The following is a 12333-nucleotide window of genomic DNA, read 5'->3' on the forward strand; positions in this document are numbered from 1 at the left end:
TTTTTTTTTTTAGTTATTTCCGATGTAGTCGCTGCTGGAGTCGCTGGCCACCATCAGTTTTAAGAAGCGCGATCACCATCCTGAGCAGCTGTGGTAACATCCAGCACAGCAATTAATATTGCTCTCCTTGCTGTTGAAAGGGATCACGTGCTAAGAGAAGACCCATGCTCAGAAAACGTTGTCCATGATCAAAGTAGATGAAATTTTGCATTATACTAAGCCAAATTATATTTACATTTTATAAAACAAGGTTTATTAATTGAATTTACGTGAATTTCATGCGAAACACGTTTTTTATGCCGAATTTCACCGCAAATTTCAACATACAAACATGCAAGGCTAAACCATTGCCTACCCAGTAAAAGTTTTACTGACAACTCGCGATATTACTGTAATTTATTTATTTATTCAACCGAACATACACTTCTGTTTCAGCGGCACACATAAATGTGGTGCGTTCAATGTATAAAAGAGAGAAAGAAAAACAACTAAAATAAGTAATTGTAAAAAAAAAAATGTTATACCCCGTTTGAAAATGGACAGTTCTAAATCGCCCAGTACTCTACTTATACACACATGGTTCTGGGCCCTGCTCTCTGCACCCAAGGCTCGACCTCCAGATCGCTGCAGTTTTATTTGAAAGAGCACTCTGTAGTTCGATCAGTTAAATAATAAATCAAAACTAAAGTTATTATCTTTATCTAAATTTTACTAGTCAACCAAATATACATCTCTCAATTCGGAGGACCTACAGTAGAACTTACAGTAAAGAAAATCCCTGCTGCATAGTATACACAGTACGGGACACAGTAGAGATTAGCCTCAGAAAATTGTGAGTAACCAGCCTTGCGCGAAGATATAAAAAGATAGGCAGACTACCTATTTAGGTCTAGATTTGATTTTATATTTAGGCCAGAATGTAATGCTGACGTAACAATGGCACTATATTTGAAGTATGTTTGTGATTTGTAATGCGAATGTAGGCTACCCTCCTTCACTTTTGCAAAGAAAACGTCAGCGCTATTTTCAGAGTTGCGACATAGTTCTATTTACAGAACGGCGTACAAAGCAAATTCCACTCAAACTCGGTTAGCGCATACCGCGCCCTGGAACCTCCAGGCACATTGTTATCATGTAATTTACAAATCTTCATATAAGCATAGAGAAAGTGTAGCCACATGTATGCATAAGAAAACAATAGAAAATCGTTCAAATGATCAACAAGCATCCAAACGATTCCCCATCGTCCAGACGCAAGCCGTAACTCAAGCGTGTAGCAAACGAATATTCATATAGCGTGGTAATTAGAATGGTTGATTTGTCAGACGCGTTCGCGATAGGGTGTTGACCTAGACGCGTTTCTGCTGTCTGTGATAATTTGGAGATCGTGCCTTATAATACATATGCTTAGTATAGTAATAACATAAATACTTTATAAATATACTACAAGATGAATATATTATTAAAAAGAATCCACCTTTAAATATTATGTATAGTACCATAAGATGGATATTATCTATACCTTCAGTATAGATAACAATATGATGTATATTATTATCTATACTAAAGGTATCCAAATTGGTTTGGATTGAGTACTATATAGCCTCAATTATTCTGACAATAAAACAAGATAGAAATAGGTCACTTGAACTATGCATTCATTATGATTCCAGTCCACATTACTTGATAGCAACCTATGAGATGCTACTTGATGAGTAATTACAGTCTGGTTATCTTACAAGACTACTCAGCAAGTGTGAAATATTACAGTACATTCTACCCAATATACATGCACCGCACATCCAGTAGGATGCCAGGATCACCATTGGGGGGAGGGGGATGGGCCCCAAAAAGAGCATAAGTGGGTTTGATTTTGGGTTTCTCAGGGTTTCGCAGAATCACTCGGAGATCTAAGAGGATGAACCCGAGGGATTTGAAGGACTTATTTAATTGATATTTAAGTCTAACAATCTATAAAAAATATGTAACATTTTTTCTATGCGCAACGAAATGTCCCTAATTTTCTCCGACGGTAGGCCCTGCACCCCTCTGGCCCACCCTAGCACCACCGCAGACCAGATCCAATCAAACGATGGATTCCAGGATGTTCATATTTTAGGAATGATGAATATAGTATTTTTTACACCATTTCAAGTTGGATTAGCTTGTAATTTAATAAGATGAAAGTAACTCGCAAAAAAATTTTTTTTTAAATCAGGGGTTAAGTAGAAGATAGTTCAAATGTCAATAAGATACATGTCAAAATTTAAGCGGAATAATGTCAAATGTTATCTACCATCTACATCTACATCTAATGTATCGTAGAGGATGCAAATGATCATTAATTCTTCCTGTCTACTTTAAGTGCATCAGCAATGGAAGACAAATCTTCAAAAAAAAAGCAATGTCACATATTTTAAGACAATGTACAGAGCAACTTATCTACAGACTTTTAAAAATAACGTAAAAAATACAAAACATAAATTGATAGAGAATTGACATTTAAACCATGACTATAAAACATTTGTACAGAATTTCAATGAAACCAAACAAATTCAATAAATTAATTTTCCTCTGCTTGATATTATTTTGTGGAAAAAAAAAAATTATTTCTGAATCTGTAATGAAAAAGAATCTAACAGAAACAAGTAATGTTTTTTCTCCGCTCCTCATTTTTTTTTCAATCACCTACATTTTTCTGACTTTCCAACCATTGAATCCTGCAAAACTCAAACAATAAAGGCCCCATATAAAAGAATAGATAATACGCTTACTCTCTTAGTCTTACAATACATTATTGCTCAACCCCAAATTAGGATAAGTTTGGCCATCAATCATGCACAAACTGCAATAAACCAGTATGAATATATTATATCATCAGCTTCCATATTTGGAATACGTAAACTAATGTAAATGTAAACAAAATCATCAGATAATTGATGAAGCTTCTGTACTTTAATTACCAAAATATTTATAAAAGAAAAAAATTGTATACCCACCCGTATCTTGGGCTATATGTTTTTGTATGCATAAATTAGCAACGTACAACAGAAGCTATGAGGATAATAATTTACTATGTTGACTTGTGATATCAAAAAAATCATTAATTTATTTAAAAGAGAACACTTTAAACTACTATTATGCAGTGTATTCAAAAATACTGTACAAGAGAAAAGTATAAGCTACTGTTTGTTGCAGCTGGAAATAAAGGCTTCAACCTCCTTTAGTCATGAATGAAATCAGTGCTAGCAATTATCTGCAACATCTCTTGGGACTTTTCATCTCTGATGAGTTTGTTTTGGCTTTATTAATGGAATACCTTTCTAGTAATCCTGTTAAGAAATTGATGAAGAGCAATTTTATGTCCTTTTATCATGTTTTCTATCTCTAAAACTGTTTTGCATTATGTTCCAGCTTAAGTAATGTTATTTTAATAGACATTATTTAAGATCAAATATGAAGTTATTTTGTTATTTATTACTAAATCTTCACAATAAATCAATCAAATATAACATTTTTTTAAATGCATAATATTGATAATTATTACAAATTCTAATATGCTTAATTTATAATATTCATAATATTTATAATTTCTAGTATGCTGTTTAGTGCGAAACAGGTTTATGGCTGCAGCTCTATGATATAGAAGAGGAGAATCAAGTCATATTTTAAATATATGATAAAAATTATAATAAACAATGATGACAATTAAAAGACATCAAATAAATCATAGTAAACAAATATTTACTAATTACTTGGTAAAGTAATGGTTATTCAAAAAAAATAATGAGGAATAACCCTACTGCAGTTGCTGTATTAAAAATATTTCTGGAGACAAATTTAAATTAGCTAATGTTATGCAAATTAAATTTAAATTATGAGCTTAGTACTAACCTCCTAACCACTACCACATGATGACTAATTGTGTTGCCATGGCAATAGTTGCATAGAATTAATTTTCAAAGCTTTTCAAAGATTTATGTAATCAGCTCCTACAGATCGTTCAAAAATAAAAGAAATGGGGATAAAAACTTGGTGCCATATTGCAAATCTTAAGAATTTAATAAACAGAGTTTTTTTTTCAAAAGAAACAATTAAAAAAAAAATTCCACACACTATTATAACAAACATTATGCATGGGTAGAGACACTGGGGAAAAAGAATATTTATGTTTACATTGCATGATCTTGCAAAACATTAGAATGTTCCAGGTGGAAATTCCTGTAAGACATTCTAGGAATTTAATTCCTTGTTGATTGACTGTTTTTCTTTTTTGAGTCACTATGTTTAAGTAAGATTATTAAGATGATTCAGTCCTGTTAAGAACAAATTAGGGATATGCACTTTTCACATTGTGTCTAAAGTCAATTTTCATATTCATGAATTAAATACACATTTAACAATTCTGTAATTTGCTTTCTTAGAAAAATATATTCAATCGCCAAACTAAAATGTTGTACCTTGTGAACTTTTTGTTAAAAGATCTTCAGAGAAAAAAAGAAAACAAAAATTAGCAAAATGGTTGTACAAAAAGCCCCTGGGTGAATTCAAACAAAATGTTTTGAACACTTCTCTAAAAATAATATATCAGGAGATTTCATGGTGATGAATTTTTTTTCCTCTAAAATTTACCATTTTTTCATCACAGTGATTGTGCTAGTGCACCTGTCAATTGTAATCCTACCCCCCATCTCGGAACATGCAACTGCGGGGACTAGCCGGTGACATACAGATATTTACAAGTATGATTCCTGTTATTCCAATAATTCTATCTCAATATTTTTCTGTACTCAAAAAGATTTGTGAAAACAATTTTTTTTTTTTTACAACTTTCAAAATTTACTATTTTTTTTAATGTAGCAGGTGCACTGACAAGACAAAAATAAAATGTTATATTAAAATTAGAACCGTAACAGCAGGCAGCAAGTAGAAAACTAAGATCTAATACATTTCTTTATTTATCCCAACAAATCTCGAATGGAATTTGCACATATGGACAAACGGTTATTCACACACATCATAAATATCACGGAGCACAAATTGTTGTAAACATTATGTGCGATTCTCATGCGTGAAATCTCCTAGATATAAAAAATAAGAAAAGGAAATCAGTTTTATAAAGCTAAATTATCATTACTCTCGAATTTTTATTTTTTTATTTTTGTCTAAATGTTCGTTTGAAATAATAAAAAATAAATGAAAAATACCCACAAGTGACACTTTGTTTTTTCAAAATCAGACAGCTTACAAACAGTATACAACCTGTTCTCATCAATGACATACACAGCAAGTACAAGCTGAAAACATCAGTAAATGATCCCAATGGACACCTTAATCCTAAATCAGCGAACCAATACAGCCACTGAAAAGCTAAGTCGAAAATCCTCTCGTAAACAAAAAAACTACCCAAATACAGACAAGGTAAAATAACAAATCGGAATTGATAAAAACAAGTTTTCTCCTACTAAAATCAATAAATAGATATCCACCGCTTAGAATGTCAAAGACAATATTGGCCTTGGTGCAAACACATTCTTATCTTGATGATCTAGGGAAAAAGATGCATAATCTAGCACACTGGTTCAGCTTTAACAGTCACATATAATTGTATGAACATGACACACTCCAACGATTCGAACTCTCCAAGAGCATTACTGTCTGCCCTGTTCACAAACTAGAAATTATTCTAGTCAATGGAATCAATTTTTTTTTAAATATCTATCTTCTCTCAACATCCTCAGCAAAAAGGTTCTCTGGTAAGACATAACATCCATTGCTTTCTCAACTGTGGTGGCGCTATATAACTTCCATGGTGCTTCAAAATATTATCCCATTGGAAACTTCATTAAGATCTGATAACACATTGTGTGTCTACTGCCCTCATTAGACCAACAATTACATTAATTGTTACATATTAGATTTAATTGTATGTATTTGGGTTTCGTGCTTGGTTTGGCAAACAGGTTAGCTTTGAGGACTGTTTTAGATTAGTTAGTGAATTGTTAAGAATGAAATTCACATCAACTAAATAAACATGTATTTTAATTTTTCTTCCAAAATGCTCATATGCTCAATATAAAGCAAGTGTATTAGGATTTTTGGGTGAAAGCTGCAAAAATAATCAAGTTTATTTTATATTAAAATGAAACAAATGCAGACATTTTAATTGCATTATCAAGGACAAAACCTTAATCTGCAATACCATAGTTATTAGAATCAATAATCTCATTTAATCACATCAACCCAAAAATTTAATATTTTAATCTCCTAATCTCATATGTTACTACTTTGCATATTAACACTTAATCCAATATATATCTGAATCCTATTTATCCTTGCAATTTCAACAATTCTATTTAATATCACCAATTAATCCTTCACTTTCACAACAATAATCATCTATTTCAATTTAACCATTTCAATACACTATTCTAAAACCACTACAAGAACACAATTTTATCTAATGCCATTTTCAAAATCTATTTTTCCCCAATCCTTTCCATTTTCTATCAAATCTTCTATCAAACTTTTTTTTTTGAATAATTTTTTTTCAAATCAGTAGTATGTTACCATCCCCCCCCCCTTCCACCGGGGTAACATGCACAAAATCCTATATTTGTAGTCATATTTAGCGCAGTAACATGCAACCCAACCAGGTACCCAATAAACTACTAGATGGAGAGAAGCAATGCAGGTAAAAGTGACTATAAAATCTACATTCATATTATATTTATGGCTACAAGAAATCTCAATTAGGCTCTATGAGCGTGACATTATATAGAGGGCAGCAGACTGATTTCAAACTGTTTGTGTAAAGCAAAATTAATAATAAAAACTTGGCATTCTAAAACAGTTGACTGATTTCTCCATTAGCAAGTTAGAGGAAAACCAACCACATATAATATTTACATTAAGAAAAAAACTACTCAGAGATATTAAGGTCATTTTTTTTATGCATATTTATCAGCTCCCTCATTTGACCTTTCATTCCCCTTTCATTTTATTTATCACCATAGTGTCATCTTTAGTTCTGAATTAAAAGCACTATATTATATCTGACAGATAGTTTGGCCTATCCTATGTTAACCATGAATCAAATCTTGGCATCATGATGTATGTACAAAACTACCTGTAACACCATTATCATTAATTATACATGTGTTTAACATCCTTAAAATATCCGAAGAGGTTCTGCAAAATTGAATACGCCAAACTTTCTCTGACCAAATTCCGTTCAGAGATAATATAAATCAAAGATTATAATATTAACTTTATATTATATTTTCTATTTGAGTCCCATCAGAATTATCCTAAGAATCTATATTTCAAACAAAATTTGCATACTGGCCACATGCATAATTCTAAAATTTAGAAACACCACCTACAAACAGCCCACAGTCATTAGATGTACACTTGTACATAAGCAATTGCAAAGATGTAAACCTGCCTCCAGTCAAATGCTTAAGCATGTAAACTGCAAGAAACATGCATAATCACAAACAGCAGTTATAAAACTATACCTACAACCAGATTGAATGTATAATTAGATGCACACCTGCATCTAGATAGAATGCATAATTAAATTTATACCTCAATATTGGATCACAAGCTTAGATACTATATATCCAGGTCACATACATAATATTAGACAACATCGAGGTCACATATAGAATTAGATGAACACCTGCATTCAAATCACATCCATAATTAGTTTCAACTACGTCATATGCAATTAGACACCTGCATTATAGTCACATGTAAAATTACTTCCAGGTCATATTTAAAAATACACATCCAGGTCATAATTGCAGAAACAATGTGACCAGCGGTTGCATTACATTATGAACTCCCAGAACATTTTTGAGAATATTTAGTTAAAAAAATTAAAATAATAAAAAAGTGTCCACCTCTCTTTCTAGACAACCAGTTTTATGCAAAACAAATTTCAATTGCGCTCTGTAAGACATTTTATTTAAATTAACTTCAGAGGCACAAAAACAATTTTCCACAGACCTTCAGGAAATACGCATAATTAGATGCATGCCTGCATTCAAGTACCCATGAATTTTAAATCGCACCTCTTTTTTCATTACATCATTAGCATGTTATTTTACGTGAACTATTCCAGCGGCATTAACAAAACAGCAAGTGAATATTGCAAGTGCATATTTTTGTAAAACTTGACGAATGATGTTAATTATCAGATGGCAGATATTGAGAGCAACTTCAAGAACCCCATCAAGTTACAACCTCGTGGATGCAAGCAACTGTTACGCTTTGAGGCATTTAAGTGCTTCTCTAATTCAACGGATTTTCAGATAAACACCGATTTTTAGAAAACATATTTATTTACTAAAATAACAATGGATTCTATTCAGTATTTTTTGTTTTTTATTCTATTAAAATGTTTTAATATCTTTTTTATTACCTTTCTATTTTCTTTTTTTTTTTCAAATTTATTGTCTTAAAAACAAAATTACATAATTTCATTCAAGGAAAAAATCCCAAAATCAACACATCAATTAGGCAAGACTTTTTTATACCTTGTTTAGTGTACTCTCCGACCGCTCAAAATGATGAATTTGAATAGACATAAAATCTTATTTTTGGCCAGTTAGCGCACCTTCTGCCACAAAAAAAATGAAAATTGCATTTGAAAAAATTTTATATTTATTTTTATTACACCCTTCCCTCCCATGAAATCTCTCCCCAAATAAGATTTCTTCCTTAATTATATAAACTTAAAACATTCATTATTACCTCATTACTACACTGTTTAATTAATAAAATCTTGATTTTCTTCTCCATCTATATGGTTTCGGCATCTTCTCATTTTTGTTAAGTGAGAAGACAAAATTTTATTTTATTTTTTTGCCGCCCTCCTCTGACGATCTTTAAAAAACATAAGTTTGCAAAACAATATATAAAGTCTCGTTTTAATATGAAAATGAGGTAATGTTGGTTTTATGTTCCTAGAAGCCGCATCTTGTGATGAGGTTAACCACATCCTCCAATTCGTGCTTTGCAAACAATAAACCTGAAACTGTTACATGAACATGTATCAGAATATATAATTGTCATTGTGACTTAAGGATTATATTTTGTAATTGCAGACAATGTTTGGCACAAATACATATTAATGAATGCTTTACATTACTTCTTTCTCAATGTTTGTAAATGTATTCCATATCTAAATTTTCAGTAATGTTTAGTAGTATATTGTTATCCAAGTTCGACAATATTTGCAATTTACATGTTTCAATACCGTAAAATATTTGGCAAACAAGTTTTCCAGTGGCATACTATACATTCACAACTCTTTGCCAACTAGTCAACAACATACTAATCACTATGTTGTGCACATTGCAGTCAACCCTGTGTGACAATAATTTTCACTGCAGACTATGTTCTGTAGTTGCAGACAGTAACCTTTGGTTGACCACTTTTCATTGTAGACTATGTTTTGCACTTGCATACAACCCTTAGAAGACTACCATTTTCCCTGGCAGACTATAAACTCTACATGACTAGAATTGCTTCCTGAATTTCTGACCACATTAGAGTTGAATGACTTGGAATTCGGGCCACCCAAGAAAGTAAACCATCCTAAAAATTTCAAAAAATACAAAATTTGTATGGACCATCAGTAGCCACAGCGCATTATCACCTTCCTGGTAAATTGGACAGTACACATGGGACACAATCTCCTACTGTTTTCAGACAGGTGTGCTGTGTTCTTTAACATGCAAATGAGCTGTCTTGTACATGGGAATAATGGCTTTAAAGTCTACTCTACAAGATATTTAGTGCACATCTGGTTACTACTGCTACTACCAGTTTTTACTAGTTACTACCAGTTTTTACTGGTTACTACCAGTTTTTACTAGTTACTACCAGTTTTTATTAATTCTACACAGCTCTGAAGTATTGAAGAATCTTGCTTAAATAACATAGCTGAACACACAAAAACCATTATGAATAATTTCTAATGTTTATACATTTACTTTCTCAATAACACTTTTTAAACCAAAACTACCTGTTTCCCCCATTTCGCCATGTTGTTGTGACTGAATTTATGTAGACAGTATCCAATAGCCCCAAGTTATTAATCAATCAAGCAATGTTGATGACAAATAACGATGATATTGACATCATTAGTAATCCTTTCTCTGCAAAGTGTCTTGATTCGAGGATGATGTGATTGTTACGGCATCTTATTGGATGTGACGATTAAACGTATATATTCCGACAGCAAAACTGCCTGTGGCAGATAAGGCACTGATCCAAACATTATTCATACAAGCTCCCAGTAATATGCAAGTTGCCAAATTTTAACATACACTTGAATAATTATCATTTGTTGTTTAAATGTTGAATAGTGGAACTTTGCATCAAATTAAACATCACCACTGATACCACAACTACTCATTATTGATGGTCACCATGAATTACCACTGGTGATCACCATCACCATTGATGATCACAAAACTACTGATGATCACTATCACCAATAGTAATCATCCTTACTTTTGATGATCATCATCACCATCAACAATAGTGATAATGATCACTACTACCATTGACTACCATCACCATTGATGACTACCATCACCATTGATGACTACCATCACTATTGATAACTACCATCATCATTGATGACCACCATCATTATTGATTACTACCATCACCACTAATTTTAGACCAAATTATTTGCGCCCCCCCCCAGTCGCCCCACAGTCACGTAGTTAAAAATCATATTTTGCGAATTAGCGCCCCTTAAGTGATCATCGAGCCCCCACACCACCTTCGCACACCCCATGAGCACCCCCATTTCAAAACTTCTACCTACACCACTGATTCCAAAGAAATGCCCCTTTAAGTCATCTTCTATTTGAGACAGTTTTCATCAGGTTACACCATAAAAATAACATCATACAACAGGCAAATGATGTTGCCAATCCCAATTTATTAGCCTATAATAATTCTATATCAATGGAATGGACCTCTGACAATATAAAAAAAAAAACTGGGTCATTTGTATCATTACAGTATCAGTGGCAATACAACTTGGGAACAATATGATGATGATCATCATCAAATATGCTGTTTTTCTTGCTGAAATTATGCATTTAGAGAACACAAGTATAAACAATGCACAACAATCATTCTATTTTTTATAAATATAAAACAACATTTCAAATGGTAACAATATAAATCTTGAAAACACATTTTTAGTTTACTGAAGCTATAATTTTGCAGATTGCATTACCTGACAAAGTTTTAGATAGCAGCCATTTTGTTGTGAAAATATGAACCAGATGACACGGAACAAGGGGTGTTGCGTTATGGAGAGTAATGTGTGACTGGAAATGGTCTGGCAGTTGGTTGTTACCATGCTCCAGTGATGTTGGAGTACAGCAAGATGAAACTATTTATGTAATGCATGAATAAAGTTGGGGGTTTGTCGGGTAGTGAAATGATTATTGTACATTTTAAGTGTTCCCTCCATGCATAAGTGTAAGCTAAATTACGGTGATTAATGAGCGAAGATGTGGTGACAACTATTACGAAGTTTCCTCTTTTCAGGAGGGGATGCAAATGCTTTGTGAAAATGAGTACGCGGCGGCCCGCGGTACTCATTTTCACAAAGGAATACATTCAGCTGGTTAGTTAACAATAGGCCTATGCAAATTTACATGAACACCTGGTAAGAAAGGTGCAATCACGTTCTGTTGCCTAGCAAACGTCTGTACTGTAGCGTCGGGGCTAGCCTACTGATGTACTGTGCATAGCAGGGGACGATGAAGCATAATATGACTAAGCCTAGGCCTAAGTAGACAGTGCAATTTTATGTGATAGAAAGTAGGCCTACATTTTCGAAAGAAATAAATTAAAATAAGAAAAAAATTAACTAGGGCCTAAGAATAATTCAGTTGCAGACGTACCTTGTTTAAGTATTATATGCTAACTATGCGGCTCTTGTAGCCCTAGCTAGAAGACACTCATGTGCAAAGCATTGGTGTTTGGTGTTTGTTTATCCATGAAAAAAGCACGCCGGGAAAGTTTGCTTTACCAGGAAAAGGTGACTTAATCTAGCTTATGACGTATGCATGCTAACTATAGCGCGAGTGTGACGTCACCAAAAAATAAAAATTTTCTATTATAACCAAAATATTAATAACTACAAGGTTTGTGGGCGTAAATTCCATTAATACAAATTAAGGGTAGCACCACCTCCTTGCCATACAAATTACAGCTCCCATTGACGTCTCAGTCGAGAAATACGGGTAGCTGAAGTTTTTCTCGAAAATCTGACTACAAAACCAAATCGAA

This window comes from Anneissia japonica, unplaced genomic scaffold (assembly GCF_011630105.1).
Source record: "Anneissia japonica isolate Jap-2015-1 unplaced genomic scaffold, ASM1163010v1 scaffold288292_len1863012_cov191, whole genome shotgun sequence".
NCBI lineage: Eukaryota > Metazoa > Echinodermata > Crinoidea > Comatulida > Comatulidae > Anneissia > Anneissia japonica.